A 26742-nucleotide genomic window follows, 5' to 3' on the forward strand; every position below is an offset into this window, starting at 1 on the left:
TCCCCGCCAAGCAAGGAGCCCGATGTGGGACTCGATCCCAGGACGCTGGGATCATGACCTGAGCCGAAGGCAGCCGCTTAACCAACTGAGCCACCCAGGCGTCCCTGAAAGAGGGCACTATTTAAAGTGGAAAAAATTTTTAACCACAATTCCATTTTATGTATTGTTGTGAGAATGACAGTTTATTAGAAACGAGAATATATTTTCTCAACAAAAAAGACAAACCTTACCTTGGAATCTATCCTTCAATTCCTGAAAGAAGCTATATAGTTCTATATTCATAAAATAGCAATGTGTAGGCTTTCTCTCTCAAATTCTATAAAATCTTCCTTAAATATAAATGCATATACTATGTTTATAGACACACACACACACACACACACACACACACAATTTAAGTTATATATGCATAGATATAAATGTCTTAGGAAGTTGTAAGTACTGCTTTTTAAGAAATATTTCAGTAATTGGGATAAATACAGTAAAAATAAATTCCTTCAAGCATATATTATTATCAATAACAATTTGTGTATGGGTTTTTTTAAAAATAAGAAATTCGAATGTTTCAGATGCAAATTCCAGATTGCTACTCATACCAAATAAACCATTTGCTAAAGTAGAAAATAAGCAAAACATCCTCCAAGGTTGCTATTGGTATAGCTAATAGCAAAATTGTTAAAACTGCTAATCCCACTTGGAAATCTGTGCAATTTGATGAGGAAATGCATGAAAAATACTAATGGGTTATCTGAGAAGACCAAAGATAATTAGAAAAGTCAATTTTTAGAATGCATTCGAGGCCAAAAAGAAGTTTTAAATGCAGAAGATTTTCTGGCACAATAAATAAAGTGATTAGGTTTTCTTGACTGATACGTCTATAAATTTATAAAACAGACATAAAAATGGGGAACTGTCAAAAACTGTCTCCTTCCTCCATAAAACAATAAACACTTGGTAAAATAATTTTTCTGTAAAAATGATCAACGGTACATCCTCTCCTTAATTCTTGATTTATGTTTTTCTATATATTTTCTACAAGTAAAGAACTGATAAATTATCTGATACTCTTGGTTCACTATCAATAGCAGTTTGGTCAGAGGATTAGATAACTGATAAGTAATTTTTAAAAAGTATGTGGTCATGATAATCCTTCAAGTCGAAGGAGATACTCAATATCCACCATCACTCTGGTCTCTAAAAGTCAATTGCTCAGCAGGTCCTGTTTCAGATGGTGAGCCCTTCAAGAGCAGGAAGGATGGAATCAGTTAGTCTGTATTTATAGTAGAATAGTACCACTCATGAGCTATCGCCAGTAAATTAGGCCAATTTGCTCGAGTAAACTATAGTTTTCTCCCTTATTGTTTTAAAGATTTTATTTATTTATTTGACAGAGATCACAAGCAGGCAGAGGCAGGCAGAGAGAGAGGGGGAAGCAGGCTCCCCGCTGAGCAGAGAGCCCGATGTGAGGCTCCATCCCAGGACCCTGACATCATGTCCTGAGCCGAAGGCAGAGGCTTTAACCCACTGAGCCACCCAGGCGCCCCTTTTTGAAAGATTGTTTAATGTTATTTATTTGAAAGAGAGAGAAACAGCGAGAGAGCACAGGTGAGGAGCAGAGGAAGAAGCGGCTCCCCACTGAGCAAGGAGCCTGATGTGGGACTGATCCCAGACTGATCCCAGACTGATCCCAGAATTCTGGGATCATGACCTGAACCAAAGGCAGACGCTTAATGACGGCGCCACTCGCACACACCCTCTCCTTATTTTAAAATTATTTTTATTTAAATTTTTTTAAAAAAGATTCACTTATTTTAGAGAGAGGGAGTAGGAACAGGAGGGCAGAGGAAGAGGGAGAAAGAATCTCCAGCACACTTCTCCCTGAGCGCCGGGCCGATACCCGCGCCATCTCACAACCCGAGATGCGGAGCACCAGCCCGCAGCCCTGTGCTCCTTGACCAGGCACCGTCTACACCGACGTACTGTGTTGGAATTACACGCTCCATTCCTGACGCCTTCCCACGTCCGCAGCTGTAAGGAAGTCTGTGGCTCCGAGAAGGAAAAGGCCAGCCCTGGCTCTGGGAGCGCCCCAGCGGGAGGGAGAGAACCCATCCTGCCAGCACAGTTTTCTCTGAGATCTGCTCACTTTACAGTCAACACTACAATTACAAAGAAGTGAAGTTTGGGAGAAAAGCAAAGAGAATTAGCAGTCTATAAAAATCACAAAAGCTAGAAATCTGTAGCGGATTAGGATTAGGTGGGAAACCATTGTGATGCTAATCAGAACAGCAAACCCGGGCCCCAGGGCCGGGCAGGGATCCTCTGGACCGAGGCGGGAGGAGATAGCTCTGACCTCTGCTCTGGTCTCCGCTGACGGAGGTAGAAGAACGTTCATTGAAGGGAGAGCAAAACTGCGTCATTTTGTTTTGACCCAGAGCACCCTGAAGGCTGTTGCTGGGGTAAGTCTTATGTTCTACCCACACTAGACTTAAGATAAATGACGACCGTGGCCATGAAAGGATATTTGGTAAGATAGTGTGTATTTCCTCATTTTTTAAACATTTGAACTGATGCCATGGGAAATGTCGATGGACCAAGAATCAAGAATGGCAGAGTGCTTCTGGGGTTTATATTTAATCAGGTAGTGTGTATTTCCTTGTTATTGAAACACTGGAACTGACGTCATGGGGTATTAGTGGAATGTTCTCTTGAAGATGTAAACTTGCATTTCTACATACTAGAAACTGACCCTCCAAGGAGGAATTTTGCTGCTTTTAACTTTTGGGATTCATGTGCCTTGTTCCTTTCCCCTCTCCAGACCCTTCTCATGTTCTTACCAGAATTAACAGATCTAGGAACTACTAACTATAGTGAAGAATGTTTAAGTGTTTGGCATGTAGAAAACTAAATTATTAATGTTTGTTGTATACACAGAGAATCATTCATTTGAAGCTTTAAAGCATTAGACATGTGCTTTTCAAAGGAAGTCCTTCTAAGAACAAACACAGGTCAGGTGACTGGCGCTTTGCCCTGTCTCTAAGCACGGTTAACCCTTCACTGAAGATCTATGAATCAGTAGTGTAGTCCACAAGATGATAATTTTGAAGAACCAGTAAAACAGAGGTTACGTGTTTGATGTGATCCTCTCAAGATTCAAGATTCAATTCTGAGCATCTAGATTCCAGGGATGTAGACTGTTGGATACATTCTATTAATGTTGACACAATTATCAGGAACATCATATAAAATAATATGCAGACACATGAAAATGTGTGTGTGTGTGTGTACTTTGCTGTGTCAAGGAGGAAGGAGTGTTTCTTTTACCCTCTCAGCTGGCTTAAGAGTCAAACCGACATAAAACAGATGAGTGGGAGGCTAACATACAAATTTTTAAGGTTTTGTTTTTTTTTTTTTTTTACAAATGCATGAGAGTCAAGACCTAAAGAAGCCATCAGGCCTGAAAGCTTATAAAATTTTTTATACAGACCATTTTTTTTTATGGTTCAACAAACTTTTTTCTTTTTAATTTTACAATATGCCATAAACATTTTTCCATGCAATGGACAAAAATCTGCTACTGAAACATTGAAGGCTGCAGTTAGGTACAAGAGTGATAGCTAAAGCAAGTATTAGTATAAGGTTAAAGCACAAGGCCTAGGCAAATGCCTGCCAGGGGCGCTACACAAAAGGAATGTCTTCAAAGCCCCTCTGTGGGGCCCTGCATCCACCCCTAAGTTCCCTTGGGCCCCTCGGGTGGAAGGGGTCCTGTAAACTTTTTTGCATCCACATAAACCCCCCCAATTTCTGTCTGGTTTTCTTCACCTCATCCTCTACCCGGGCCATCTCGTCAAATTCTCTTATCATCTCCTCGTTGCTCAAATGCATATCGTGTATGGCCTCCTTATGTGCCTTGAGACACTGAGCCAGCCCCGTGTTGGTTTTTGTTTTAGCCTTCCTGGGTACATCATCCCCAGCTGGGCGCTTTCCTGCAACCCTTGGTTCCATGGCCGGCTTCTCCTCATTCACTGGCTTTCCCTCACTCACTGGTTTTCCTTCTTTTGGTATCCTCACATAGATTGTGAGGATATGCTAAGGCACAAGGAGGTGTGGGCTGAGACAGTGAATTGTGGGACAGTGATTAGGAATTCTGTGAGAGGGAGACTAATGGAAGGTAAGGGTTATTTTAGTAAGTGTGTACGTGGGTCCATTCCACAATGACTCGTAGCCTCTAATGTTAAGACTGTTCTGGGGCGCCTGGGTGGCTCAGTGGGTTAAAGCCTCTGCCTTTGGCTTGGGTCATGATCCCCGGGTCCTGGGATCGACCCCCCGCATCCATCGGGAATCTCTGCTCAGCGGGGAGTCTGCTTCCTCCTCTCTCTCTGCCTGCCTCTCTGCCTGCTTGTGATCTCTGTCTGTCAAATAAATAAATAAAATCTTAAAGAAAAAAAAAAAAGACTTCTGTAGAGGGAGGGTGCTTTTCTCCTTGGCCATTGAATACCTGCTCTTAGATGGAAAGAGGGAGGCGCAACAGCTCTTCCTGCATCTTCTGTTTCTCAAGTGCCTTCGGTTCAAAATAATCAGTATGCCAAAGAGGTATATTTTGGGGTGGCATGTTCTTAATCCCTTCACCTGATAAACTTTTTCAAATTAGAAAAAAAGGAATCTTTCAACAACAAACATCTTTTAAATTCCTACTGTGAAATAATTTTGTAGCCACAGATAGCGGTGCCTGGGTATGCCCATTGTTCATAATGTGCAGAGTAAACACACTTTAAACCTTCAGTTAACAGCCAGATAAATAGTCTGAGGCTTGTGTGTAATTTAGTCAGAAAATAAGCAATTTGATCAGCGAAGATTTTCAGGCTGATGAGAAAATTGAACCAGTCAATTGCTAAATCGTTAGATACATAATGTTCTAATGGAAAAGATACGTTGCTAGCATGACCTTATCTCTTTGAATGGATCATTAATTCCAAAATACTTGAATGATAGGATGAGGGAATGTATTCAGAAAAATCAGGGGACAAACCGAACAAAAAAAGTTCCTGTGCTAAACCCTTCAATTAGAAGGACTGATTCGAATTGCAAAACACTTTGAGGAAATGATGAAATGGAATAGTAAAGGAATGTACAGGGAAGTTGGGAAGGACAATAAACAATGAAGATAAATGCAGATAGATTTCCATAGAACGTAAACAGGCACCTTAAGACGTTGGAAAAGCATGTGCATATCCTCCTGTGTAAGTTGTATAATGCAAAGACCAAGACGAGGTGATGGAACAGTGAATGTGTTTCTTGGGGACCTAATGCTGAGTTTAGGAGACGTGTAATGGTTTTGCAAATCCTGCTTTATGTTACATCTTCTCTGTGGGAATTGCTTTGTGCTCTTAATTTTTTTGTTGTTGTTGTTGTTTAATATGTTGCACCTTTAGATTATCTGTGCCAAGGGTACAATTTTAAAGATAAAAGAAAATTACTCACAGGCCCAGACAGATGTGTAGGCATTTCAGGTCAGTGCAATTTGGAAGTGTACAGGGGGTGTCCACGCCCTGGGATAGGAGCTCACACTCCGGGCTGTCGGAAGGCCTGCTGTGTGAATTAACTCTGTTGGTACAAACCCTCTTCCAGCTTGAAATACTCTCAGCTCCTCAATGTAGGAGGCCCACGCCAAGTTTAGAGTTCTGGAACCATCTCTCTTAGAAAGTACATATTTAGAAGATTCAAACCTAAAGGAGAAATTGTGGGTTTTTGTTTTTTGTTTCTTTGTTTTTTAAGATTTTATTTATTTATTTATTTGACAGAGTGAGAGCACAAGCAGGGGGAGCAGCCGAGTGAGAGGGAAAAATCTATCCGCTGAGCAAAGATTGCCTATGCCGGGCTCCATTCCAGGACGCTGGGATCGTCACCTGAGCTGAAGATAGATGCTTAACCCACTGAGCCACCCAGGCGCCCCTGGGAGATTAAAACCTTAGAGAGAATAGAGTTCAGGAAAAGGACATCCAAAGTAGCCACAGAGAAGCCTTTATGATTGCTTTGTCACTTACTAAAACAAAGCAATGTCACGAACCACGAAATCAACCTAGTATCTGTGACACGTCAGTAATAAAGGGTGTCTGTAAGGTTAATTTTTTTTTTTATTGTACCTGGCTGCATGCTCGAAACTATTCAAGGTCTCAACGTTTCCGGAGCTTCAGTGGGGTTCTCTCTCGTTCCAGATAGTGTGAATCTTGAGTCTCACTTGTCTTCTGTTGACATGGGTGGTAATAGTTTGTTTTTATATCTTTGATTCTGGATCGCAGTCCTCAAGCTTTTTAATGTACAATAATTTTAATAATACAAATTTAAATTCTGAATTATCTTCATGTAACCTACTCCAATAGTCCAAGTAGATGTATGTATCTTCATTTTCTCTAAAACCTGAGCTGGTCTTAAATTCTTTTACTGATAACTTTACACTGAAGCTCAGATCATGAGATTTTCCACTCGAGTCTCAATGGCCTTTTTACTGAGGGCAGCATCCAAAAGCACCCGAGGGCCTGGAATTTCTTCTACCTCTTGAACTCCCTTTCTTTTTCCTAATGTGCTGTCCTCTTCAACTCGGCTTTCTATTCACAATCCCCATGCCCCCCCCCCTTTTTAAATTACCACAAACAGAAGTACTTTTCAGTTCCCAAAGACCAACACTGAAATGTTCATGGTTTTGGAAATAGTATCCGTAAATAAAGCTGTGTGTGGTAGATGTTCTCGTAAGGGCACTGAGGTCGGAGAAGCATCACCCTGCTGTAGTGAGGTAGCACTACTGGGCACTGCTGGGCAGGTGTGGAACAGGCGCACCACAGACTCAGCCTCCTGTACACAGTGCCTTGAGACAACCATGAGCAGAAATGCTCAGGACCCTTGTCAGCGGGTCCCTGATTACAACTGCAGTACTTCAGTGGGCCAACCTGCATTTCGCACTGTTTGAATCCCTAACTTTTAAACACGTCTATAGCGCTCTAAGATAAAATATTTGAAGTCTGCCCGGAGCTTGTTTATTCAGTATATGATTCTAAATACCTTCCAAAAGAACCACCTTAGCAGGTCATTCCTTTTTTCTTACAACAACGACAACAACAACAACAATAATAGATTAAGGATGAACCCTGGCCCAGAGATGAACAGTTTCTGGCATACCGTCTTCTGGGCCCGGTGCGCTGACAGCTTAGTTTCCAGACATTTCTAGACACGCTAACTAAAGATTTGGACCACGGGGGAGAAGAGGGAACAGGTCAAACACAAAACAAAGCCCTTTTCCCTCCTCTTCTCCCCTGTGCTCCAAATCCTCACTGAGCGTATCTAGGTTTGATGGGAAATCTGGTTTTGTGTCACAGACAAAACAACAGCACTGAGCCGCTGTACCCAGTCAGATTCCAGACTCTTCTCAAGGTCAAAGAGCGACCTTCCGCAGTGAGTCATTGGCTGGTTTCTAAAGCTTTGAAGGTGGGACACTGGGTATTGTAAGACAGAACCCGAGATTTGTAACCGTACCCAGGATGTCTTAAAAAAAAAAAAAAAGGAAAAGAAAAAAGGTACACAAAATGGAAAAGCCAAACAAAAACCAGGCTGCAAAGCAAAACCTGACGCTAGAATTTTGGCAAGTTTTCTTTCTTTGACTGCAATCATTTCGAGGAGAGGGGAAGCGTGTTTCTGCAATCTCCTCTTTTCAAAGAAGCAAACGGAAGCAGAAGAATTCGTCCTGATCTTTCCCCTGATGGGACCCAAAGGGCAAGATGGGGCTGTGTAACACAGTGATGGAAATAGGATGAAACGCGTTAGTTTTCCCGAAGCTAATCAGAGGGTTGTCATGGTAACTCACAGGAGTCAGGACTGTTGTGGCTTCACAGTATAATTTTGGGTTACATTCTTTTAAAAGAGGGCACCAAGTGCGTGCATTAAGAGTTACAGACAAATCTTTGGAAGTGGATTGGACCGATTGAAGATTTTGTTTAGACCTTGAGAGAGGAGGTGTCTTGGGAGAAAACAACACAACTAAGTCAATGGGTAAATATTGCTAAATCAAGGGGTTGGGTGAGGGTTGGAACTCACGGAAGCAGAGAAACATACCAAGAATCGGAAAGTAAAAAACAACTGGAGGGGTGCAGTAATTTAAATATGCACATTTGTCTAAGAATCGGAGTTTTAAGAGAAATTGCCCACTGCGATTAGCTTCTCTCTCGTTATCTTGGTGTTATGTGTGGAAGGCGCCAATGGATTTGATCCTGCAGTTTTCCTAAACTTTCATTCTGAAATCATTCTCTTATGTGTTAACAACCTTATGCAGCTTTCCCCCTTCTCACAGAAAAGCTTAAATGAGATAAGCTTCTATTGCAGCGGTTTATTTTTTTAAAACATTTATTTATTGGGGTACCTGGGTGGCTCTGTTGGTTGAGCCTCTGATTTGTGGCTTCCTGTCAGGTCATGATCTCCGGGTGCTGGGATCCAGCCCCACAGCAGGCTCTGAGCTCAGCGAGGAGTCGGCGAGAGATTGTCTCCCTCTCCCTCTGTTCCTCCCCCTGCTTGCGTTCTCTCTCTCAAATAAATAAATATGATATAAACTTTTATCTAATTTTTCCTTTGTGGCAGTCCCTAAGCCTGCCTCTCTGACTTTTCAGATTTAGGTCCCTTATCCTGGAAGGAATAGGGCTCTGTACAAACAGGCACTCCTTCCCAAAGCTTTCGCGTCCCTTGAAATGTTCAGTGAAAAGACATTATGGAAAGAATGACAAATTCAAAACAACATTTGAGATAAAAAAGACCTATCCTGTTTGGGACAGGACAGCTTCTTGCCGCCTATGCTGAACTCCCCACCCCCCATGATTTCCACTGTTAATACTTTTTGGAAAACAAGAGAAGCCATGAGTCCAGCCATCAGGCTCTTGGGGATTCCTGAGGATGAATCAGAACATGCAATGCGCAAGTACCCCCAAATTACTATTTAACTATTTACATCTGTTTTGGGGCATTGTGACTTGTCTTTCTACAGTAATTACAAGGTGTGGTGTGGGCCAGTGTGACTCTAAGTCAGAGGTCAACACTCTGCTCTCCATATGCCAGATTGGGTCCACCGCCGTTCTTCTACAGCCTTCACGCTAAGAATGATTTTTATATGTGCGAGAGATCAAAACAAGACTCTTCATGACATGAAATTATATGAAATTCAATTTCAGCTGCAAATAAAGTTTTGCTGGGACACATACATTGTTTCTGCATTGTTTAGTGCTGCTTTCTTGCTGTTAAGAGCAGGATTAAGTAGGTACCACAGAGACTATATGGCCTAAAATATTTACTACTTGGCCCTTAACAGAAAATTGTAGCCACGATCCTCTTTGCAGCTTGGGTTATCTAAATTTAAAATATCAATCAAATTATATTAATACTCTGCTAATGAGAGAGTTCTAATAAGTCTTCATTGGTTTTCTATAGGTGCATAAAAATGCAGAGACCAGATTTCTTTTTTTAATTCATTTTTTTAAATTTTTTGTTTGTTTGAGAGAGAGAGCATGCACAAGTGGGGAGAGGGGCTGAAGGCGGAGGAGAACCAGGCCCTCCCCTGAGCAGGGAACCCAATGTGGGGCTCAATCCCAGGACCTTGGGATCATGACCCAAGCCACCCAGGCACCCCAGAGACCAGATTTCTTAATGTTAGGACTAACAAAAAGACAAGATACACAAACAAAAACAAGGGTTATTGTGATACTTATAAGTAGTCTCTTCCAAAGAAAATGGAAAACTTTTCAATGATATTTGCTATTAGGCTTCCTTTTACATACCGGAAATGGAAATGCCCTAGTTTCAACCCCATGAGAACTGGACACTCCCATTTGATCAACAGTTTTCTTTTGGAGAAATTAATGATCAGTATATGCAAGTTCAAATGCTGATGTAATTTGTCAAACTGTGGTTCGATGTGCTGGGAAAACGGCAAAGGGAAGGAAGCATTCAGACACGTTTCTTCTGAGACTTCATTCCTCTTGAATTAATGAAGAAGCCATAGAACAGTTTTCTGTGTTTGCTTTAAACAGAGGAAAGGTATTTTTGTGTGTGTGGGTTTTTTTGTTAATTAAAAGTCTAGTCGTGAATCTAATTTAGCTCTTGTCTCACTATTCAAGTCTAGAGAGCGTGGTACCTTTTGGGGGGTGGGGTAAGGGTGGACCTAGCGAATCTAAAAATAGAACAGTTAGATTTGCAATTATACCATTGCCTTATCAGAGCCCTTCTCGGTCTTTCTGCTCATGTACCTGTTGGGTGATGTCCACATGGGGTGTGCCAAGGTTGAACATAATCCCAGAATCCACTGTCTACCATGCAACCACACTCAGGCTTGTAGAATGCATGTCAATACAAGGAAACTATGGATGCATTCTTGTGAATATTTTAAGTAAACTTCAGTACATTTATGCCAATTTTAGGACTCGGGAACAACAAGTTGGTTGCAACACATCTCACATAACTAGTCACAAGACCTCGGCTGAACAAGAGTTATGGCCAGAGAACACATTTAATTTGGGTTACACAGCCAGAACTTTGGATGTATTGGCCTTTTAGGCTCTGGAGAGCCTTCTCCGGGCAGTAGCCTGTCGTGGTACTTCTCTTCCAACAGGCTCCCAGAAGTTGAACAGTAACAGCCTCTCACAGCCTCACATTTGACTCCACTTCTGATATACTTTGCCCCTTTGGAACCCATTGCCCATCAGTGCAAGGGCTCTTCAGTCCCACTGGACTCAGGTATGGGGCAGGGATCATGCCTCCTCTGGATATCATCCCCACAAGCTGCCGATGGTTCCCCGAAAGCTCATAAATGGCAGGTATTTGGTAGCGTCAGGATTGCTTACGTCCATGCATGTTCTGTGGGTTGTCAAGAAAACGCTTGTTTTCACTGGACGTGAACGGCTCTCTGCCAGGTCAGATCTTCTCCGAACATTTTGCCCTCAAGTATTTAGGACAGCAGGTATTTCAGGAGTAAGCATTCATCAAAATCATTGTTTGAGGAAATAAATCATTTTGATTTGGTTTTGGTGAGGTGGGGTCCAGAGCCAATGACCAAGAAGGAAATCTTGAGATGTCTTTGGTGCAAAAAGGTGATTTTATTAAAGCACGGGGACAGGACCTGAACGAGCGGCTGCACCAGGGTTGTGAGGCGTGGTGGATTATATGCTTGGGAGTTGGGGTGGCAGTGAGGAAGAGGGAGCTTTCAAAGCATTTTCCCATCTTATAGCCGACTCACGGGATACCGGAGGCTTTGACCTTCTCAAAGGTCAAATGCCTCTAGTAAGGCATTAGCAGGAAGCTAGTTGGGAGATTCCTGGAAGACTGTCGCACGCGTCCCACCCAGGAATGGGGTTGGGGGGAGGTTGCAGGTGCCAGCTTGTGCTTTGTCTTCAGCCATCCTTTTGCTCCCTCACGATTTGATAGACAGCACCTCCTTTTATCCAGTCTAAGAAATAGAAGGAAAGGCTCCAAATACAGTGGATCTAGGTTAAAAGACTACCTACATTTCAGGGCGCCTGGTCGGTTCATATGGTTTGGCAACTGACTCTTGGTTTTGGCTCAAAGCAGGATCTCAGGGTCCTGGGAATGAGTCCCCCGTGCGACTCACGCTCAGCAGGGAGTCTGCGCGAGCTTCTCCCTCTCCTTCTCTCTCTGCCCCTCCCACCACTTGCGCTCAGTCAAATAATTAAATCTTGAAAAAAGAGAGAGAGAGAATGCCTACATTTAAGGAGAAAATGAAATTCCCTAAGTCAACAACACACTGTCCTTTAGATTTCTTCTCTCTTAAAACAGCCTGTGATCTCATCAGACTCGGTAGCAGAGCCCGTCCATCTGTCCATCGGATCCGCTGAGGCGTGTCGAACAGCGGCACACGGTGCTAGGCAAGCTAGGATCACGGTCCGGAATCTCCGGGAGATCTGCATTCCCCAGAGTTTGTAGGTTTAACTGCTCAACAGGGGAACACAGTTTTAGTCCTGAAGGAGAAGAACAACTTCCCTTGAATATGAATTTGATGGCTTGCTGCGGTTCTGCGTAAGCCAGAAGTCTGCTCTGAATTCAAGGCTTCTTGCAAAAGCTGAAACTTAAGTAATATCAACCACCTCTAGATAATACATCTCGTATCATATAGAACTTACTTTCCGGAAGTGGCCTATGCTACTTGGCAGCTGCAAACCTGACCTGACCTGTCCAGAGCCCTGTCCGTTTTGGGGGGACTTTTCTCCCTGTTCCGTTTCTTGACCAAGAGATCAAGCTGCTGCTTTCTTGCTATAAATAGTTCTGCCATCATGGCTTTTTAAAAATATATTTATTTATTTACTTCTTTATTTGAGAGCGGAGTGGGAGAGGGAGCACAAGCCTGGGGAGGAGCAGAGGGGAGAGAAGCAGACTCCCCGCGGAGCTGTGTGGGGGTGGGGCTGGGGTTGATCAGCAGGACCTCGAGATCACCAAGGGGGGGGGGGGCCTCAACCCACTGGGCCACCCAGCTCCCCACCCCCCCAGCATCATCACTTTTGAACAACATTCTGTCTTTTTTTTTTTTTTTTTGGCTATATTTTTTCTTACTGTCTTAAAGGTTTTACACCAAAGTTGGCTTTTTTTTTTCTTCATTTTTTCACAGTTAAATTTTTTGTTTGCTTTTCCCTTTTTATTTTCTTGAGTAATTGTATAGCTTCAGTTTTAAATGTGAATATGCTTTTGTTTTCAAACATGCTTTTTCAAAAGCAGTGATAGGATCTGATGGATTTCCTTAGCGTGTCAGAAACTGACTTAGCAACATGTTTGTTGTTTTTTTAAACCTTCCTTTGATTACTCTGAGTTTTTTCATGTCATTCCTGTAGCTTCTATTTTTTTCAGCTTTATTGAAGCATAATCTACATACAATAAAACTCAATTTTATGTGGACGTTTGGAAGAGTTTTGACAAATGTGTAATGCTCTCTAAGGGCTACCAGAATCAACACAGAGAACACTTCCATCACCCGCACTTCCTTCCTGCCCCTCCGCTGTTAATCTTCTCCTTCCCCCGCCCCCTCAGCCCCTGAAAGGCCCACTCATCTTTCTGTCGCTACCGGCTGCCTTTTTAGAATTTTGTATAAATGGAATCATGTTGTATGCATTCTTTTGTCATCAGCTTCTTTCACTCAGTGAAATTCTTTTTTGAGATTTGTCCATGGCCCGTGGCTTGTTTCTTTCCATTGTCACGTGTATCCATAGTTTATTCCCTTATAGTGCAACAGTTTTCCGTTGTGTCAATCCACCACAAGTTGTTTATCAGTTTACTAGCTGATGGCCATATGGCGTGTTTTCAGTTGTTGGCTATTACACGCAAGCTTCTCTGAACATCTCATACAAGTCTTTGTGTGAATATAAACTTTTGCTTTCCTTGGGTAGATAACAAGGAAAGGGATTGCTGGATCATATGGTAAATGTATGTGTAATTTTTTTAAATAAATATTTTATTTACCTATTTGACAAGCACAAGGAGGGGGAGTAGCAGGCAGAGGAAAAGGGAGAAGCAGGCTGCCCTCTAAGCAGAGAGCCCGATGGGGGGCTCCATCCCAGGACCCTAGGATCATGACCTTTTATTTTTTATTTTTTTTTTTTTTAAAGATTTTATTTATTTATTTGACAGAGAGAGATTACAAGTAGGCAGACAGGCAGGCAGAGAGAGAGAGAGGAGGAAGCAGGCTCCCTGCTGAGCAGAGAGCCCGATGCGGGACTCGATCCCAGGACCCTGAGATCATGACCTGAGCCGGAAGCAGAGGCTTAACCCACTGAGCCACCCAGGCGCCCGATCATGACCTTTTAAAAGACAGGTGGTTAACCAACTGAACCACCCAGGAGCCCTTACATATGTTCAATTTTTTTTAAGGAACTGCAAACAGTTTTTCAGACTCGACCACTCTGCATTCCCACTAGCTGTGTACGGGTTTCAGTTGTTTTACATAGTAGTCGAACCTTGATACTGTATTACCAGTATTTTAAATTTTAGTTCTTGTAGTGGTGATTTATGTGACTTTAATTTGTATTGAACTAATGAGTAATGATATTTATCTAAAAAGACTGCTGGTTTCATTTATTTTTCTTTTCTGTTGTCCATTTTCTGGTTCACTGATTCCTACTCTTACCTTTCTTCTGTTCTACTTTGGTTTACTTTGATCTCATTCTTAATTCTGTTTTGTTTTCTTTAATTTGTTATGGATAATGTAGGCATCAATCCTTAATTCTTAATTTAGTTGCTTAATGTGAAAGCTCTTAGGGCATTCATTTTATTTATATATTTTCTTAAAGTAATCTCTATGCTCAATATGGGGCTTGAACTCAAACCCAGATATCAAAGGTCATATGCTCTAAAAACTGAGCAAGTCCTCCTTTATTTTAGGTTTTTCTTCTCTTCTAATACAAGCATTTAGTACTATAAATTTCTCATCAAACTCTACTTTAGCTGCATTACATAAATCTTGCTACATTGGGTCTTTATTTTTCTTGATTTCAAAATATTTTCCTTTTACCCTCAGTTATTGGGAAGGATGTTGCTTAATCCAACCATCTGAGAATTTTCTGTGTCTCTAGAAAGCTACTGCTATCTTGTATCCTCCCCTTTTGGTCAGAGACAGTTTTGTTTTGTTTTGTTTTTTAATTTTCAACCCTATTAAATGTATTGAGACTTATTTTATTTATTTATTTATTTTTAAAAGATTCTATTTATTTATTTGACAGAGAGAGAGATCACAGGTAGGCAGAGAGGCAGGCGGGGAGAGAGAGAGAGAGAGAGAGAGGAAGGGAAGCAGTCTCCCCGCTGAGCAGAGAGCCCGATGCGGGACTCGATCCCAGGACCCTGAGATCATGACCTGAGCCGGAAGCAGAGGCTTTAACCCACTGAGCCACCCAGCTGCCCCTTGAGACTTATTTTAAACCTAAAACCTGATGTATCTGGGAATGTTCATGTACAGTGACAAAAACGGGAGTTCTGCTGTGTCTGGACAGGGCGCTCTGCGTGTGTTCATGAGGTCAAGCTGGGCCGATGGAGCTGACACTCTGTTTGCTGCTGTGTCCCAAGTGCCTGGCGCTATCAGTTCCAGCAGAATATTTGCTGCATGAATGAGAGAACACCCGATCTGTATTCTGACTGTGATGGTTGTTTTTATCCCCCCCCCCCCCCCCCCCCCCCCCCCCCCCCCGCTCAGGACTTGACACGATGGCCTGGCGGGAGGAGGATCTCAAAGCTACTCCGTGCGTCCATCTCCCCAGCCCGCGGACAGGCCCGTTCAGAGCCCCATGCTGAAGGCCATTCCGACTGCCTGGCTCCCCTTGCGTGGGTTCCCTGCAAGGCTCGCTGTGCGCAGTCTTCTGGTTCCCTACACTCAAGAGGTCACTGGCCATGTCTTTGTACATGTAAACTGCCTCTCAGTAATGTTCTGAAAGAAGACATCCAGGGGAAAAGAAGTCCCGTATACGTGAGGAGAGTCAGCACAAATGTGGTTTTGAGGCAGGACCCCTGGGGATGGGTGAGGGAGGGTCAGAGGGAAAGGCGATCACGGCACTGAACTTTTTACAACATAAGTACATTCTTTAGTGATTACAGTTTTTTTAAAGTTCACAACAGACACCTATGGCGGGGGTGTGGTGTGGGGGAGAGGCAGAGGGGGCAGCAGGCTCTCCACCGAGCAGGGAGCCAGATGCCCAACTCCATCCTGCATCCTGGGATCATGCCCCTAGCCCAGAGCGTCTCCCAGGCGCCCAGTGATGACAGTTTTTTAATGTACTTTCTCTTTACAAAGAGTTGCTTCTTTGCACAAATCTTTTAAAAAGTCATGTCAGTCATGTTTGTGGCCCAGGAATAAAAACGGCAGTTTGCAGTCAAGATTATCAGTCTTTTTAGAATAGCCCCACAGTTCCCCTCACCAAGAGTTATATGTCATGTTTATTTCTTTTCAAGATTCAGGCAAATAAACATGAATTTTATTTTGAGACTTTTACAACACCCCTTGATTACCGCGGATACACCACATGCCAGAAAACCAGGGTTTCTGGATTGGCTTCGTAACTGTTTTGTAACTGTGAAACCTATTAACTAGAGTTACGATTTGTCTCATCTCCAAAAGTGATGAGAGCATTACATTTTCCTAAATTAATGCATCTAAGTCCGCATGAAATCCGTGCACTATTAATGTCCAGCTCCGCTTCCTGTCAATTCAGTCCTTTTTCTTCTTTTTCTTTAACTCCCTCCAAGGAAACCTTGATGGAAATCAAGTCCGGCCAGTTTTGTTGGTTCTTGCCTCAAGTATAAGTACTATCTTTAAAATCAAAATTCTGCTTGCTGGTCTGAAGTGCGCTAATTAGGCCAAAACATGTCTTAGCCTGAGAATTTCTCTGCATAATTTTAAGTTTTAATATGTCAGAAAGCTAGCCAAAAGAATATTATATGTGGATTTTGGGGGGTTAAACCTATTGAAATCAATTTAATGCAATTTGCTATAAAACTTCCCTCTACCCTCTGAAATATTTTAATTAGATACTGCTCTGAGTATGCAGACATTAGCTTGACATATTCTTGTTTTTAGCTCATGGTCTCCTACATTTTCCCTTTGACTATTTTTTTCTCATATTACTCCCACAAAGGGATTCTTTGTGGCTTATTTTTAGATAATCAGGAAGAATGATTCCGCTCTGGTATGAAAGAGAATCATTCTGAATCCAATAAGAACTGTTTAGATTTGAGAGCCTGAGAAGGAGGCCATTATCGTAGCTTTGGGGACCAGCACTGCCCTATGGGAGCAGTTACTGGACGAAGTGGCTTGTGTGACCCTTCAGGCAGGGGGTGCGGGGGCTGGGCTACTGTTCCCCTGGTGTGCAGGGGAAGGGGCAGACGGAGAGGGAGAGAGAGAATCTCCAATAGACTCCCCACTGAGTGCAGAGCCTGATGCAGGGCTCGATTTCACTACCCTGAGATCATGACCTGAGCCAAAATCAAGTTTCGGACACTTAATTAACTGAGCCACCCAGGTGCCCCAAACCATGATCCTTCTGATGCCATGAGGAGGAAATGCACACTACCCCTGAAAAGTGGTTATAAATCATGGTGCAGGTCTATTGTGATGAGTCCCCTATGTCACCTATAATTCGGGATTAGTTGGGCTGTTCCTAGGTGACATCTTGAGTCCCTGGTGCCGGCCTGCTTTTAGAAGAACCTTTCACTGACTTATAAGTGTGTTTTTATTTTGGGGTTGCATAGGGCCATTAGCTGGTTTTGTAGAGTAGAAAAGGCACCCCTTCCTTGAGGAGGGGAATGCAGCCCTGCACCAGGACCCTCTGCTGGCCCCGTGTCCATGTCGTCACAGCCCACACAAGTCCCTATGAAGTTACCCAGCTGCTCCATCCACAGCCAAGGCCCCTAGGATCACTCTTGGCAGGAAAGTCTGTCCCGCGTATCTCTTGAGATCACTTCTGGATTGTGACAGCTGGAACTACTGGGGAGTTACAAGACATGTAAGGCTGGCAGTTGTTGCCAGGGCTATAGGGAAAGGCCATAAGCTATGGACAGAAGCTATGTCTGCTGTTTCTTTGGTCTCTAAGCTTAAATTAACTTTCCTCAAAGAGGGCTTCCTTTGTCGACCCATCGAGAGTCGAGTCCCATTTTTTCTTCTTAGACGTGACAAGAATTGTATTTGTGTGTTTATTTTGTTATCCGTCTTTTCTTCAACTATCTTGGTGAGGTGTTCACCAGTACACCCGCATCACATAGCTACTACTTGACACAGAGTTGGCACTTCATAAACATTTGAGGGAAGGCATGTCTTCAGCCGCCTCTGACGGGCAGGGATGAGAGGTACCGAAGGCCATGCAGAATAGCGAAGAGGACAGGGCGGTCGGCAGTCCTTGGTCAGAGGGACAGTCGGTTGGATTCTCCATCCCGCAGGGGCTTTCCTTCACTCTCACCTTTTTACAGATAAGAGAGGTCAGACAATTGATGTTTCTGATGTTTCATTGTTTGTTTTTAGCTACATTCACCGAGAATGCCAGGCACCATGCTAAGTGTTTCGTTTACACACATTATGTTACCCAACCCGTACAACAAGTACCTTATGGAGTCGGTGTAATAATTATTCCGTTTCACAAATCAGAAAGCTGAGATTAATATGGGGCTGATGGTATTAGTTACATAACACAATCAGTGACCAGGTCACAAGTCAGATCTGTTTGACCCCGGCCATCCAGCCCTTAAGCCTTATCTCCCCCATTCTTAAGCATTCTTAAACGTGCCTTGATCTTGAGCACAGTGAGGTGGAAAGAGGTGCCCAGCGCGAGCGCCTCTTACAAACTCCCCTAGCCTTGGTCTCATGACCCCAATCTTCATTTGGTCTTTCCAGGCAGTGGAGGATTTCCAGTTCTGCCTGCGCCCTGATCTAGTAAATCACACTCTCCATATTCCATGATCTCATTTTGTTTCCTTGGGGCTCGCGGTCCACACTGCGGGCAGACAGCTATCCACCACATTGGTTTCCACACCCCTGGCCAGAGAGAAGCTGTTTCTCACCCTCAGGAGGGGGCTGGCTATTTAGCTCAACAGCAAGAACGCTAAATCTTCTTTTATTCCCCAAAGTTTCCCCCCCCCCCAAAGTTTCCATGACGCCTTAAAATGACAACTTTCTGAGCCTTCTTTTCAGTTTGTTTGTTTGTTTTAAGAATTTATTTATTTATTTATTTGAGAGCGACAGCACAAGCCGGGCGGGTGCAGAGGGAGAGGGAGAAGCTGACTTCCCACCTGAGCAGGGAGCCTGACACAGGGTTCGAGCGATCCCAGGACCCTGAGATCATGACCTGAGCAGAAGACAGGTAATTGCCCTGCTGAGCCCCCCAGGCGCCCCTCCTTCTTCAGTTTTGAGACTGTTGTCACTGCTGCCCAGAACCCTCCCTGGCAGCTTGCGAGGATCAGCCGCTCCAAGAGAAAAGCATAGGCAACTGCTCCTTGAACCGAACATCAGAAATGTTTTTTAAAAAGTTTATTATATTTTCTCACCCCAGATGATCAAAAAGTTTTTCGTAACCAATTTTATAATATCTATGCTACAGATTTATTTGCTGGGTAGGATATTAATAGTAATTATTTAAGATATATGTGGTATTTCAATACAAGCAGTACAACTTTAAATTCTTCATTTAAACATACGTGTTCAAAGCCTAGGTGAAAGGGAAGAAACAGAGATACAGAAACTTACTCCAAGAGGTTAACATTCTAATTATAATCATTTAGAGCAAGACACAGAGACAGTGGGATATCCTGGTCTGCTTCATAAATCCTACTGTGCCTTCCTAAATCAGTCTAACGCGGCAAGCTCCTACCTACCAACAAGACATGTGCTCTCATTCCCCTGTAGCTCACACCTTTGCATACGCGAGACCAGAGCAGGATACGGAGAAACAGGGCACGGTCATTAGTTCTCCTCCTGTCTCTGCCTCCCCTGACCCAGCTCAATTTTGCGGATGAAAAAAAAAATTGAGGCAAGTTAATCTGTGGCTTTTTCAGATCTGAATATGGGGGGAACACAAGAGACCTACCATCCAGTGATTGTCCAGACAGTTTGTGTTCCTGTACACTGTGGAGATGTGGCTGAGGGCAACCTCAAGTTCAAGCTGCATTTTATTTTGTGAACTTGGGAAAGTTGCACAAAATACATTAATGTATTTTAAGTATCCTTGATTATTACCTATGCTAGGTGAAAAGGATTTAAAATCACAAAAACATTGGTGCCTGGGGGGCTCAGTGGGTTAAACCTCTGCCATCAACTCGGCATGATCTCAGGGTCCTGGGATCAAGTCCCACATCTGGCTCTCTGCTCCGCGGGGAGCCTCCTCCCCGCCCCCACCTCTCTGCCTGCCTCTCTGACTACTTGTGACCCCTCTCTCTCTTTGTCAAATAAATAAATAAATTTTAAAAATAAGATAAAATCATAACATTTCTGCCTGCATCTTAAGGCTTATACCCCTGAACATTAAGAATGGTTCATCATGAGGTCTTTCAGGAAAAAAAAAAAAGTATTAAAATGTTTTATGCTAAAAATAAAAAAAAAAATTTATGCTGCAATTTGAAAAGTCCACCATGTTACTTTTCTTTATGTTGTTTCTGGTTGCTCTATCTTTTGTTTTGTTTTGTTTTTAAGGACTGTATTTAGAGAGAGAATGAGAGAGAGCATGAGAGGAGGGAGGTCAGAGGGAGAAACAGACTCCCCACTGAGCAGGGAGCCCCACGCGGGACTCCATCCTGGGACTCCAGGATCATGACCTGAGCTGAATGCAGTCGCTTAACCAACCAAGCCACCCAGGCGTCCCTGGTCACTATATTTTAATAGTGGGCAGTAAAGATGAAGGTGTCCATTGAAACAAGGTTCCTCTACAGGCTAGAAATAGGGAGTCTGAGCAAGGCCAAGCCACTAAATCCAGAAAACATTTATCAAAAGCCCAAGATGATGCTAGGTGCTATATAGGCAGAGAGTTCAAAAAAAGTAGCAGAATCCGAAAGCAGAGATGAGACAGCACAGAAATAGCAATATTATAGAGTAGGGCATTTATTTATTTATTTATTTATTTTAAAGATTTATTTATTTGACAGACAGAGATCACAAGTAGGCAGAGAAGCAGGCAGAGGGGAGCCAGCGGGGGCGGGGGGAGACAGGCTTCCTGCTGAGCAGAGAGCCCGATGCGGGGCTCCATCCCAGGACCCTGAGATCACGACCCAAGCCGAAGGCAGAGGCTTTAACCCACTGAGCCCCCCAGGTGCCTGAGAGTGGGGCAATTCTTAAATGAGGAGATTTGCAGCTAGGGGAGGAGTAGTGGGAACTCTTTGAGAAGTTGGTGACAGGAGGTGGTATGTGATACCATTTCAACTAAGAATTGCTCTAGACCATTACCTCCTTCAAAGTGACTCATGCAGTGGGGTCAAGCGTCAGTGGTTTCTGTTTTGGTCACTCACCTTTCTCTTCTATCCTTTCCTTGCTCAAAGAAGAAAGAATTGGAAGGAAAACAATTTTGTTTTCTTTCCCTTCAAAGGCAAACTGTATTGTTTTGTCTGGGGTAGATATGGTGGAGGAATCGAGTCAGAGGTTAGGGCATTATGCACACTGTGAGAAAGTGATACAGAACTTTCCAGATTTTAAAGGGATAACTCACTGGAATGAAAACACCAGAGGGGTTGCCTATGAAGATAGTGTCTGTTGCCAGGGTGTATGGCGTTGGGAAAGGGTCGGTCCAAAAGACCTTGTTTTATTTATTTAATCAAGTGATCACACTCTGACACTTTTGGATGGCAGGAGCGAAAATAAAGGTATTCATGAAGTCAGACTTGCGATTGCCAGGAAGTAGTCAAGAATGCCGGTTTAATCTCTGCTACTTGTCTAAGTCCTAAGGGAAAGATGAGCTCATGAAAGGGTATATAGATCATCACAAGGCTGAATTAAAATACATTAAATATGGAAGTCGGATATAAAGCCATGTGGGTTATGCAACGTACAAAGAAGAGTTGAAGAAACACCGGAAGCTTCAAAAGGTGGAAACCCACGGTCCTCACTGGCTGGGGAAAACAGTTCCTTCTCACGCATCAGCAAACACCTTATATAAGGCGCATCAGGAAACACCTTATATAAAGCGTGGAGTTTGAAAACCTTAGCAGTCCCAACCAATCTAAATGAATGTAAATTTAGGAGGAGGGACTTCTTTTATCCTTGCATTTGTGTTCTCCACAGCCTCGGGACGGACCTGACAGGCTTCTGGAACTTCCCTGAACTGGATTAAGCTGAGATAAAGAAGGACGGATCCCAAGTCATCTGTTGAAATCTTCTTGAAAGGGTAAGTTTCACTAATTTACCATTTCTTCAAAATGATATAGTTACTGAGCAAAGTACATGCTCTTGGCTAAACAGCTGGACATTTATTTAAGATTTCATTTTTGGGTAACAGTGCCTTCAGGAATACAGGGCTCATTAACACTATGAGTGAAGGCTGTGCTCCCCTCCCCCCAACACCCCAGGATGTCTCCCATTCAGGGTGGGAGCCCTACAACAACCCTTCAGTGTATTCATGAGTTGGCATCACCAGGGAACTTCATGGGGACCAGAAGTAAAAACTGAAGACTTTGAAATGGAGCAAAGTAGATACTAATCAAAAGGAAGAAGTATGTAAGTTCATACAAAGGAATAAAAAAGTGTGAATTAAAGTCAAAAGAATGTTGAGATTATGGAAAGTATTAAAAGCGGAGAAGCCGATATAGGCAGATTTATTTGCAAAGACATTACCTTAAGGACCATAATGAGGACAAGGGATTTTATGCAGGAATGAGTTGGAGATTGTTCTCAAAAATAACCCCAAATGATGGAAACGAGGTGTTTGGCTTAAAAAAAATGAGCCAGTGTAGACATTTCTTTCTTTCTTCTTTTTTTTTCCAGTGTAGACATTTCTTTTGTAGGTAATGTCTACTCAAAAAGACGTGCAGATCCAAAAAGTAAACAGTAAACATTTTGGATAATGAAGAAAACATTTACAATGCATAGGTATGCATTATTAAAATTTCAGGAATGTCTGTTTACTGTAATAAGTAGCATGAACAAAAGAAGGGAGACCGATCTGGAAAGAAAGAAATAACTTGTGTTGTGTTTTTTTCTTATAATCTCAGAAATGGACCCAACCAGACAGGCTGAGAGTTCAGGGTGTGGCTAGGCTCCCAAGAAAACTCATCCTAGATAATTCTGAAGCAGAAGTAACAGCAATCATAAACCTGTAAACCTGAATAATTCTACCTGGGAGCCAAATGGAACTTCATTATTGAAAGAAGTCCTCTTATTCTATGGGGGAAAAAAAAAAAAAAACCTCTTTAAATTCTGACGTACTCAACACCTGGCCAACTGAGTTATTAGTAAAAAGTAAATAACAAAGCACCCAACCTTGGATTTCTGCATGTCTTTAACTGCAAAGAATCATTAACAATGCAGCAACTAAAGATAAGGCGAGTTCTTTCAGAAACAAATTTTGGCTTAATTTAAAGGTAAATAAGCTAATTTCAGAAAAAAAAATAGGAATTAAGAATTTAAAGTATTGTTCTGGGATTTTCTTCCACGTAGAGAAACTAAATGGAAAGGAAGAAGAAAAGCCCAGTAAAGAAAAAGTGTTCGGTCAGTTTTTGGATTCTTTGGTATAAAGGACTGTTCATCAGAGTAAAATTCTATCAACAGTTGGATTTCAGTCTGCTCCTTGAGGTTCCGGGTTATATAAGGAGAACAGCTTGTATTCCTATGTTCTTTAAGTGATTTCATGTTTAGGGTCAGTTGTACCATAAGAGTTTTTATACTCGCTTGCACCGATTTGGAAGTATGCATCTAACACAGTGAGGTCCTGTTCTCCACCCACGAAAAGATAAGCAATCAGCCTTCGCCTTAGGGAGATGACCATCTATTTTAGCTGATTCAGTTTACCCTTTTTTCCCCATAGGATGAAAGAATAATTAAGCTCTGCATATGTAGAGTAAGCACTTTGCCTGAGCAATGTTGAGGTAAAATGATTTTTGAGTCAGGTCGACCAGGGCTTGAACCGTGGCACGCTTCGGACTTCTCGTCCTCGAAGTCTGAGAGTTCACTAGTCAAACAGGAATCCTGATTTTTTAGCTTACAGGGGTTTCTTGAGGTAATATTAAATGTAATAATGTATATAAAATGCCTATCTCATAGATAAGCCCCCAGTTTTTAGTAGTCCCGCACCCCATATATATTATTTAAATGATACGGTCAGCTTTAGCATTTCTGTGATTGTGTCCATTTGTATTCAGTATTATTTTACCATAACGAAATAATTTAAAATTTAAAATAGGTTCATGAACGCAGTCAGGGTCTACTCGGCAGTACTTGGCGCGGTGGTGAGTAAGGCAGCGGTTTTGTTACTAGAAATTCAAGAGGTGGGGCGCCTGGGTGGCTCAGTGGGTTAAGCCGCTGCCTTCGGCTCAGGTCATGGTCTCAGGGTCCCGGGATCGAGCCCCGCATCGGGCTCTCTGCTCAGCAGGGAGCCCGCTTCCTCCTCTCTCTCTGCCTGCCTCTCTGCCTGCTTGTGATCTCCGTCTGTCAAATAAATAAATAAAATATTAAAAAAGAAAGAAAGAAGGAAGGAAGGAAGGAAGGAAGAAAGAAAGAAACGAACAAACGCAAGAGGCCGTGCTCAGGAGCCCATACCCCGGCGGCCGAGCAGTGCCCCGAGGGAGGCCCGGGACCTGGCCCCGGGGTATTTCTAAACCCCCTGGAGGGAGAGAACCGGAAGGCGGGCGGGATCGGGATCGGTTTCGCAGGATTCCGGGACACAGAAGAGCCCGCGAGGGAGCCCCGGAGACGCGCCCTCGGAACGGACGTGGCGTTTCCGCGCCTCCGCAGCCCGCGGGCCGGGGCGGTTCGCCCTGGGAGGACGGACGGGCGGGCGGACGGACGGACGGACGGACGGACGGACGGCGGGTCGGCCGCGCGCACCTTCCCGCCCGCCGGGGCTGCTGCCCTCGGCCCTGCGGCCTCTGCGGCGCGGTCGGACGTGCGAGCCGCCGAGAAGGTCGGCTCAGCCCCGGTCTCGTTCCCGGGGACCCCGCGGGCAGCTCCGTCCTCCCGGCCGCCGCGCGGCGCTCTCGCTCCGGGCGCGACCCCGGCCGTTCCGCGCGACCGGGGGGCCGCGGGGTCCCCGACCCGAGGGTCTCCGACGGGCGCTGCGCGGGCGCCGCGCTTTCCCTCACTGCTGTTCTCCGCGCTCCGCACCCGGGCCGGTTGACGGGAAGGTGGAAACGGGCCATTTGTCCTTTCTATTTACACGATCTCATTCTTAATTTTTTAAAATTTTTATCGTTTTAAAGATTTTATTTATTTATTTGACAGACAGAGATCACAGGCAGACAGAGAGGCAGGCAGAGAGAGAGGAGGAAGCTGACTCCCCGCTGAGCAGAGAGCCCGATGCGGGGCTCGATCCCAGGCCCCTGGGATCATGACCTGAGCCGAAGGCAGCGGCTTAACCCACTGAGCCACCCAGGCGCCCCCTCTCCCGCCGTGCATTCTTTTAAGATTTCATTTTTAAGTAATTGCTACACCCAAGCCAAGCTTGAACTTAAAATCCCAAGATGAGTCGCATGCTCCCCCGCTGAGCCAGCCGGAGGGGGTGCTCGGGGCGGGGGTGGGGGGCTCCCATCACACCGGGTCCGCTTGCTCCGGGCCCCTCTGTGGAAATGGAGAAGAAAACCGTGGAGAGTGTGTCCAAGACCCAGTCAGTCTTCCTGCCTGTTAGTTTATCAGCGTTGGCACCAGAATTCAAAGGAAGAGAAAAGTCCTCTATTGCCTAAATTTGAGAGAGAGAGAGAGAGACAGAGACAGAGACAGAGACAGAGACAGAGACAGATAAACATAAAGGGAGGCTGGCAGGAAGGCCGGGAGGAAGACCATGGATAGGCGTGACCTTTAATTCATAATTCTCCTTTTATAGAGGTATCTGATCATCTTAATTTGCAAAAACTAAGTAAGTCATGCCTATATGATTACATGAATCTTTACTTCACTCTTGGAAATACTCCATGTCCTCTGGAAATATTTAAAGAGCTTTATCATATCCCTTTAAGAAGAGATAAAATCATAGCGTGGAGTGCAGGTTTCAGAGCCATCTTCGGTAAGCGGTATAGTTGATGTTTGAGTATTTTTCCTAAAAGTTGTTTTTCTTTTTTAAACTTCATGAAGAAATCACACTCTTTTTTCCTTTTTCTTTTTCTTTTTCTTTTTTTTTTTTTTTTTTTTTTTTTTAAGATTTTATTTATTGGGCATCTGGGTTGCTCAGTTGGTTAAGCCACTGCCTTTGGCTCGGGTCACCATCCTGGAGTCCTAGGATGGATTCCCAGATGGGGTTTCCCCTGATCTGCAGGGAGCCTGCTTCTCCCTCTCCCTTTGCCTGCTTGTGTTCTGTCTCTCTGTGTGTCAAATAAATAAATAAAATCTTAAAAAAAAAAAAAAGATTTTATTTATCTATTTGACAGAGAGAGCGAGCGTGTTCAAGCAGGGGAGTGGCAGGCCGAGAGGGAGAAGCAGGCTCCCTGCAGAGCAGGGAAACCCCATCTGGGACTCCATCCTAGGACTCCAGGATCACCACCTGAGCCAAAGGCGGCCCCTCCACTGAGTGAGTCACCCAGGCGCTCCAGGAATCCACAATATTGGACAAACCCCATGGAGACTGAGGAAGATAATGAAATGCATCTTGAAGTATTCACTGTTGAGGGCGCTGTGCCTCGCAGTCTAAATTTATTGCTGACTCGAATCCTTTCATTCCTTATTCCGCTTCCCCCAGATTTCTCTACTTTCATTGTTACTTAATTTGCTTCCTCAAATGGGGAAAGCCGTCAGACATTCAAGTTTGTTCTTTAAGTCCTAGAATCTACATTAATAAATTATCTAGACAATGACCTCACCTATCCCTTTTCAAAAATATTGATATACAGATCATCTAAGAACCTGGTCAATTAAAATAATCAGTGCAAGGTAATTAGCAAATTATTTACTCAACAGTTTATTACAGAGATTTTAATTTCCATCATTAAGATTAACAATCATTTTTTAGGATGGGAAGCCTTGGTGGCAGAGTGGGTTAAGCATCAGACTCTTGATTTCATCTCCAGGCAGGGTCATGAGACGAAGCCCCACGCGGTGCTCCGAGCTCAGCATGGGACCTG

At 43.7% G+C, this 26742-nt stretch overlaps 1 protein-coding gene across 1 annotated transcript in view; it reads left to right on the top strand.

Moving 5' to 3' along the window:
* The window catches only part of SLC39A10 (solute carrier family 39 member 10), a 136426-nt gene that overhangs the window by 5234 nt on the left and 104450 nt on the right, over positions 1-26742 (top strand). The window contains exon 2 of the mRNA XM_059393093.1: positions 21764-21866. The gene's annotated coding sequence lies outside the window, so the exon portion shown is untranslated. The remainder of the gene's footprint in view (positions 1-21763; positions 21867-26742) is intronic.

This window comes from Mustela nigripes, chromosome 3 (genome assembly GCF_022355385.1).
Source record: "Mustela nigripes isolate SB6536 chromosome 3, MUSNIG.SB6536, whole genome shotgun sequence".
Taxonomy (NCBI): domain Eukaryota; kingdom Metazoa; phylum Chordata; class Mammalia; order Carnivora; family Mustelidae; genus Mustela; species Mustela nigripes.